This window comes from Phaethon aethereus (genome assembly GCF_964289735.1).
Source record: "Phaethon aethereus genome assembly, chromosome: 7".
Taxonomy (NCBI): Eukaryota; Metazoa; Chordata; class Aves; order Phaethontiformes; family Phaethontidae; genus Phaethon; species Phaethon aethereus.
Genome location: NC_138583.1, coordinates 10,934,267 through 10,943,134, shown reverse-complemented (window position 1 = coordinate 10,943,134; position 8,868 = coordinate 10,934,267).

Sequence of the window (8,868 nt, the reverse complement as noted above, 5' to 3'; positions counted from 1 at the left end):
GAGTAGCACAACCGTTTCTGCTAGCTGCCTGGTTCTGATCATTAGCACCATGATCCAGGGAACTCCTTTCTTTTTTCTTTTTTTTATTTTTTTTTTTAATCACCGAGAACTGGCCCTTTGCTACACTCCTGTAAGCATTCCTTTGTTCCATCCGGTGGTGCCCATTTTAACCTTTCCGTTACTAAACTCAATGCCTTGGTTTGACCACCTCATATGAGGAGACAGCTACAATATGATGCAAATACTGAAAAATATGATCCAAAACCATATAAAGATCCCCTACTTGAATGCCTTTCAGTCCTTCTTCTTGGGAGTCAGTGTCAGAAATAAGCAGTACGCTATCCATTGGAAATACCTCACTAAGAAAAGCCATATTCTTGACAGAAATCACACTTCCCTGTACACTGGGTTGCAGAACTCCCCTCCTCCCCGCCCCTGTATGTTCTGCTTTCTGGTCTGCTCTGACCCAGCTGCTGCAGCGTTCAGTGCAGCCCAGCTGCTCTCGCCCACTCCCATGCTGCTGCTGGTGGTGCTGCTGAACTTCCTCCACTACGCATTACTAGCGATACTAATGTATAAATGACTATTTTCAGAGCTGTTTCAGTAAGCTTGACTAAAGCATGGTAATTAGTTACTTAATGCATCCCTCTACCCTCCCTTCATCTTTGCTATGCAAACAGCAAGGGGGAAATTCTAGCCCCAGCGAGGCGAAATGGCGAAGCCCTGAGTGCTCTCACCCATGCGTGCCGCGTGACACTTGAAGGACAGGAACAGGAGGAGACTGACATTTTGCAAAGAAAAAGCAAACCACACTGAAATGTTTAGCATTTTAAGTGGCACTAAGTGGGACATGAAAACACTGCAGCAGCTGTGAGTGCAGCAAGAGCAGCAGGATACCCTCTTCTCCCCATCCCTTCCCACCTGGACAAGAGGCAAGGAGGGAAGTACTATAGGAAGCTGGAGAGAACTTGGGAGGCAAATAGTGACTAGGCTGGGACATGGAAGAATGGCAAAGAGGTAAAGGAGAAGATGCTGAGTGGACTGAGGGGCCACTGGCCTTCATGGTCCTGAGTGGAGTGGTCTGGGCATGAGGAGTAATGGGGAGAGCCTTCCTGTGAGTTACTGTTTGCTTCTTGGGAAGTGCTTTGCAGGGAAGAAGGGCAATGGGTTACTGAGGTTTTTCTCCTTTTGTGGGAAAAGGAGCAAAGCAAGGATGCATTATGCTGTTAATTCATGTACTTGATATAAACGTTACCTAGTGCTGTCGCCCTTTTAGTCTTTTTGTAGCCTCCCTTTAAGCTGCTACTACTGTCAAATGCTGGTTTTTGGCCATGAGGCAGCGTTGAGAAACCTTTCTGACAGCTTCTGGAAGGATATGACTGTCTTCATCTCCTCCCAGCGTATCTGCTGCATGGGAAACCTTTTCCTACTGTGTTGCCTCCATTTTCTTTTGGAAGAAACTGTAACAGTTTAAAGTTTTTTTAATGGCTGCCTCAAGACTGAACTATGTGGCAGGCTTTGTACTAGCCTACAGCTCATTTTGAAACGTCTGTGGTGTTTACCCCCCAGAGCTCCGAGCGCAGAACCTCAAAAAGAGAACTGGGAGGGTTCTAGGGTGCATTAAGATGGATGTATCCAAATAACTGTTCTTTTATGTGCCTTCTACTGTTATACTTTTCTCTCTCTTCTCTCCAGACTTGATGTATTTGAGCTGCGTTTCTTGGTGCTTTCTGACTTTATTATAAATAGCAGAGATGCTAGTTTCCCTTGTGAGCAGGTGAGGTGGATAATGGAATGCATTAGGAAGCTGTAGGACTCACATTGGCTTTCCCAGAAAAGTTTTTAAGATGGAAAAGCTAAAGTTGTAAGACGGCTGCTTACCTCCCACTGCTGTTCTCATGGAGGCAAATGCCAAAATGGACTGTTTTGTGTGCTGCTTTCTTGTGAAGGGTTTTGTGTGATTGGGTTTTTTTGGGGGCTTTTTTGTGAAGGGAGATGGCAACTACCAATAATAGAATTCCACAAAAAGCATAAGATGCCTGTTGAATTCCACCCTCTTTGAGAATTAAACTACCTACTGCCACACGTAGATGGGATTTGGCTTTTACTTGCTCTGGCTTGGTACTTGCATATTTGAGGTAAGCCAGATGAAAATAGAAATAGCAAAGCTTGGCATGTTAATTGCCAAGCTTATTAAGTTACAAGGTGTGAAATTTTCAAAAGTATCTAAAGTAAGTTAGGTGCCAAAAAATTAGCCCATCTCTGCTGTTCTTGAACATAACAATGTTTGTTTTCCATCATCATCTAAGTAAAAGTGTTTATTAGACTTCTTATTATAGGCTTCTGCTGATACCCAAGATAGGATAGGCAGCACATAAATTAGTTTAATTTATCCTCTGTTAGTCATGTGAAATTCCATCATGACCATGAATCTGCAGTGTTTTAGATTACTCTGTATGGGGACTCTACACAGACTGAAAATACTGGTGGAAATACGAAACTAGCCCAGGGGGTATAGGGTGTGTGAGAGCTTTCAGATGACATTCAGTTACTGTCACAATACTGCAAAATTCTCTAAATTACTGTTTAAGTGCTTATGTAGCCCAGACTTTAAGTTAAAACATATTTAATTTAATTTCAACTCTTAAATTAACTTTATATCCAAACAGATACGATTTCCAAATAGCCAGAGTACGGAATTGACACCAAGAAACTATATCCTTCACTTTTTCTGGTTCTCAGGACAAACTTTTATGTCATGAAAGAACTCCACAGAGCCTCAGAGTATTTTTGAGCTTTCACAGTACTATTTTTTCCTCTTCGTCTAACAGATCAGTTAGTCACTGTATTGGGTTTGCATGGCAAGGTTTGGGTAATGGGGGAGCTACAGGGGTGGCTTCTGTAAGAAGCTGCTAGAAGGTTCCCCTATGTCTGATAGAGCCAGTGCCAGCCGGCTCCAAGGCAGACCCGCCACTGGCCAAGGCCGAGCCCATCAGCGATGGTGGCAGCGCCTCTGGGAGAACAGAGTTCAGAAGGGGAAAACACCTGTGCAATTGCAGCCAGAGAGGAGTGAGAATGTGTGACAGCAACAACTCTGCAGACACACAGGTCAGAGCAGCAGGAGGGGCAGGAGAGGCTCCAGGTGCCGGAGCAGAGATTCCCCGGCAGCCCGTGAGGAAGCCTATGGTGAGGCCGGCTGTGCCCCTGCAGCCATGGAGCTCCACGGGGGAGCAGATCTCCACCTGCAGCCTGTGGAGGACCCCTCACCAGAGCAGGGAGATGCCCAAAGGAGGCTGTGACCCTGTGGGAAGCCCATGCTGGAGCAGGGTCCTGGCAGGACCTGTAGCCCAGTGGAGAGAGGAGCCCAGGCTGGAGTAGGTTTGCTGGCAGGACTTGTGACCCCGTAGGGGACCCATGCTGGAGCAGCCTGTTCCTGAAGGATGGCACCCCATGGAAATGACCCAGGCTGGAGCAGTATGTGAAGAACTGTGGCCCGTGGGAAGGATTCATCTTGGAGAAGTTTGTGGAGGACTGTCTCCTGTGGGAGGGACCCCACACTGGATCGGGAAAGGGTATGAGGAGTCCTCCCCCTGAGGAGGAAGGAGCAGCAGAGACAGCATGTGATGAACTGACCACAATGCCCATTCCCCATCCCCCTGCGCTGCTCAGAGGGAGGAGGTGGAGAAAATCGGGAGTGAAGTTGAGCCCAGAAGAAGAGAGGGCTGGGGGGAAGGTGTTTTAAGATTTAGTTTTTATTTCTCATTCTCCTACTCTGATTTGATTGATAATAAATTAAACTAATTTCCCAAAGTTGAGTCTCTTTCCCCAGTGATGGTAACTGGTGAATGATCTCTCCCTGTCCTTATCTCGACCCACGAGCCTTTTGTTATGTTTTCTCTCCATTGCCCAGCTGAGGAGGGGAGTGACAGAGCAGCTTTGGCGGGCACCTGGCCCCCAGCCAGGGCCAACCCACCACAGTCACCAAATAAGACATTTAGACTCATGCAATAGTATGCAAAACACAAACTGGTTTAGCTATCCATTTTACTCTTGAAGCTTAAACAAGCTAATTAGTGGCTCTGATACCAGAATACTCACGAAAAAAAAATCTTCTTTTTGGATTTAAATTATGTCTTTTTAAATTTGTATCCTGTTTTCAGTAGCTCTTCAATAACCGAGTCAGGTGGTTAGGTATAGATAAACTTATAAGCCACCTTTGAAACACAACACAAACCTGAACTGTGTCTCAAGTCAAGCTTCTACATCTCATCACAAGGCCCCCGTCTATTTCATCTTCGCTTTCTCTAGCACCAGGTGTGTCCCGGCTTTAGAAAGCACATTCAGAGTGTGTTTGTTCTTCAGAAGTAATATCTAAAAGCTACCAACACATCAATAGGTATCAGGTAAAGGTCAAAAATCAATTTATTTACAGGATCACAAACCAAAATCTTGCATCTCTTTATTGAAAGACAGTAATTTTGCATTGGATAAGGGTAAAATTAAGGAAGAAGTCATGTTTCTTAACTAAACACATCAAGACAACTCTAAGTTCTTCTGTGCAGTGAAATCAGCCTCTTTTTCTTTTTTTTTTCCCCTTAATTTTGCATTTGGAGCCTGTATTTTAAAACCTTTCCTCAAACGACAGATGGCTAGTATGATCATGTGTTGTGAAACCATTTTAGGTTCCAAGGTTGTAGAGGGTTTTCTGAGCTCTTCGCTCTTAAAAATTACCAAACTACATCTGTAAGTGTGATGTTCTTTTTTAATGCACTGCTTTGCTAGTGTGCATCCTTAGTTTTCTATTCTACAAGTATTTTAGGAAATACTGCTTATAGAATGTGAAATAGTGGATTTGACGATTTTTTGATGCCTATACATAGTTGCTGTATGACACAAACTCCATGGGGTATTTTTTCACTCTACACAGAATGTACCACTAATTGGTCTCAAAGCTGTGCATAAATATAATGTACGTGGGTAGATGTAACTGCTTTGTATAAGCTAACGCTTGTGGAAGTAGGAGCATGTGAAAACCCCTGTTCCACAGCCTGCCCAGTGTTCGTTTCATGGGACCTCTCTGCAGAGCATGTTTCCTCCCTGGAGCGGGCGTGCAGGCTGGGGACTGTGCTCCTGCTGTGAGTACGGGTGGGGTGCTGCGAGGAGTGGAAGGGGCTCGGGTCCCTGGGTGTGGCTGCCCGCTGCTGCTTGGCATAACCAACTTTCGATGGAGTCGACGCAGGGCAGCTGCCGTGCCAGCTGCTTTCCCAAACCCTAAGGAGGGTTTTGACCTTAGCTCTGTCTGCCCTGGCTCCTTCCCACCGCCGGGCCGCAGCCCCGCCGGGCCACCCCGCAGCGCGGGGCCGAGGCTGCCCCGAGAGGCCCCGGGCCCTGCGCGGGGACCTTCTCCCCGCGCCGCGGCCTGGTCGGGCGCCGGGGCCAGGCGCCACCGTGGCCGGGCCGGGCCAGGCCGCCCGCGGCGGGCCCCACTGCCCCCGCCTTCAGAACCGCAGCGGCGGCACGGCTTCCCCGGTGGCGCTGGCCCGAGCGGAGGCCGCCGCAGGGAGGCGGCGGGTCCGCCAGGCCGCGCCGCGCCGTCCCGGCCGCCTCGGGCCGCCCCTGAGCGACGAAGCTCCCGCGGGTCGCAGGCAGGGCCGGCCCAGCCCGGCCGCCAGCTCCTTCAGGCCATGGGGGGCCCCGTGCCGGGCGCGGCGCCCCCCACCCGGCCCACTCCGCGTCGGCTGCGCACTACATCTCCCAGCAGGCGCCGCGCGGAGCGGGCCGACGTCAGCGGGGCGCGTGATGCGGACGCATGCGCGGCGGCGGCGCTGTCGGTTGAGTAAGGCGGGGTGCGATTGGCTGCGGGTAGCGGCCGGGTGTGGGACGCGCAGTGACGGAAGGAGCGGGGCAAATGGCGGAGAGATGGTCCCGGGCCCCGTCCCGAGAGCGGCGATAATCCCGGCGCGGAGGAAGCGGCGCCGGAGGAGGCGGCGCCGGGGGCCCTAACGCCCGCGCCACCGCGGGAGGGTGCTGCTGCCGCCGGGGGAGGGGCGGAGGTGTCCCGTCGGCGAGCACCTTTCGCAGGCGGCAGATCGGCGGCCAGAAGCCGCGGCGAGAGCCACATCCGCGGCGCCGCCCGGAACGCGCCGGGCCCGCGCCCGGGCCCCGCCACCCACCCGCCCGTCACCTACCGACGCAGAGGTAGGTGCCGGGCAAGAGAGCGTCCGCCCTGCGCCCGAGGCCTGTGCGGGTCGCAGAGCAGGCCCCGGCACCCCGGCGGGTAGAGCCGCCGGCCGCGGCCCCCGGCGCTGTCCCGCTTCCGGGGCGCGGCGGCCTGGCGCGGCGTGGGGGACGGCCGCGGTCGCCCCAAGCTCGCCGGGAAGTTTTCGGGGCGGGAGTCGCGGGACTTTGTTCGGGGGGTGAGGTGCGGGCTGGGGCCCGGAGGGCGGGTGTGTGCGGCCTGCCAGGCCAGCGGCTGCCGGCGGGCTCTGCCGTTCGTCCCGGGCCGCGGGCTGTCCCCCGGCCCGGGGACTGCTGTGATGGGGGTTGGTTTTCCTGTGGGGCGGGGGGAGGGGGCCGGGGAGGAAGGGAAATGACATCAGAAATCGCCAGGCGTGCACGATGGGGTGACCCGGTTCCGCCAGCACCCCCTTGCCCCCCCGCCGCAGGGGGAGGGAGGAAAAAAAGAAACTGTCACCGTGGGATTTCATCAGCTTTTTCTGCCTCCGTGCATTTAACCTATTTTTCTTTCCTTTGATTATGTAAGAGGAACGGTGTAGAGAGGAGCGACGAGTGGGGATGGCTGATTGGTCTTTCTGGGGAATTATCGGGGTTTTTATGTCTAGGCCGTCCGCCGAGTTAGCTGTAGGCAATGCGGGAGAATTATGTTTCCTTTTTTTGCTTACATTTACATTTCTTGCGCTGCTCCAAAGATTGCAGCACAGCTCAGGAGAGAGAGGCAGGGAGTGGAAACAGAGTGAAATTGGCCAAGGTTTTTCTTTCACACTGAGTGAAAAAAGCAAGGGAGCATTGTAAGTGAAGAGTAAAAGTCTTGCTCTGTTGATGTTCTCATGTAAGGAGGTACATATGTATTTCCTTACCTTTAATCTCAGTCTACGATAACGAGTTTATAGCGTAGTATATTAATATTTCCCCAAAACACTTCTTTTAGCTTGTTTATATCATATTGAATATTTATTTGATTTTTGACATTTTGATTCAAAACTCCATATGAAATGATCTCAATTTTTAAACTTATAAATAGGAAAATATAGATTAAGGAGCTCTACTTTCTGAAAATAAAGTTCTCTTGACTACAGGAATCTTCTCTTTAAAACTGCAAGCCACAAGTCATAATTTAAATCTGCTGTTATTTTTGCAGATGCTGGAAATGTAGTGTTGGAAATACTTATTTGAGTCAGGGTTTAGGGGAGAAAAATGTGCTGGTGGTGAGTGATTTTTTTTTTTTTTCTCTTCCTTTCTCCACTGTAAGAGTTGCATAGAAACTGAGAATAAATATTTCACTTTAGTTTCTATAGCTCTAAAAACTGGCTTTTCTGATATAAAATATTTTGGTTACTGTTACAAGTATTTTCAAGCATCAGCAAAATAAAACTGCTACTTTAGAAAATGAACAGCAAAACAAATCTAAACTATGTGGGGAAGTTTTAGTTTTGTTCTTGGATGGAAAATAGGAAATTGGAGCTACTTACAGGGGAGAAAAAAAAAGTTTGGCAATGATGTGTTTCATTGAGCAGCACAGAGTAGGCTGATGACACTGAGGGGAAAAAGAGGATGGAGATGATGTTAAAGAGTAACATCTACTAGGAGGAAGCAGAAGCAGTTTGCAGAATCGTGTTTTGCAGCAGAATTCTGGTTGGTAGATTAGCAGATAGATGGTAAAAGCATGTGCTTAACTGCTGGGGAGAAGAGTGTTTCCCAAAGTGGTTGTTCCTGTATCTCTTCTGCATTGTAATGCTGGCTGGTAAACTTCTGAAATTGAAATTTGATACTTTTAATTCACTTAAAATTTGCTCAAATGTACATGTTATGAGGAATTACTCGTTTCATATGATAGTGAAGGTTGGCCTGGTTCGATAAACGGAGACTATTATTATTAGTGAGACATCGTGCTAGAGCAAAGTGATAGAATGACTTTTATGGAAACCAGTCTGGCGATTTTGGCAGAAGCTAGCCTAGCGCTTCAGGTTGAGAAACTGTGAATGTCAAGATGAAACCTAAAATATGGAAGAAAGACAGTGTGCCACATATTCAGGGGAATGATAATAAAGTTGTCTCGAACAAAGGAATCATGTGATAAGTTTATTAACAATTATTTTAAGTGCTAATTTTTTATCTACTTTACTATATATGAAGGCGGTTGACACTTTAAAAATTGGATGACTTTGATTCTGTAGCTTAAATAAATGCCCCCCTTCTTTTAACAGACTTTTCTCCAGTACGAAAAGTAATTTCAGGGAGAAAGATGGACCTGATTAGATTCAGACTGACTATAAAGAATTCCAATTTCCTATTCATGTTTGGGCCAAAAAAAAAAAAAAAAAAAGCTGGTTTACAGAACAGATACGATTGTTTTGTTTTTATGTTGTAATTTGTCCAGTAGTTGAAGTATTTGTTTTGGGAAAAAGAAACAAAGTGGTGTGTCTTCCTTCTTGAGTTAAACAAAAGTAGGAATAGAATACATGCAGGGAACTGTTTAAATGTGTTCCTATTTAATCTGTTTGTATTTGAACTTTATTCTTTTGAGAGAGCAAACTATGAATCCGGCTGCAGTTGTAACAGCCAGTAAACAGTCATGGTTTATGCTGGTCTGCATAAGGTGTCCTCCATCTTCTTAGAAATGGATTGAGA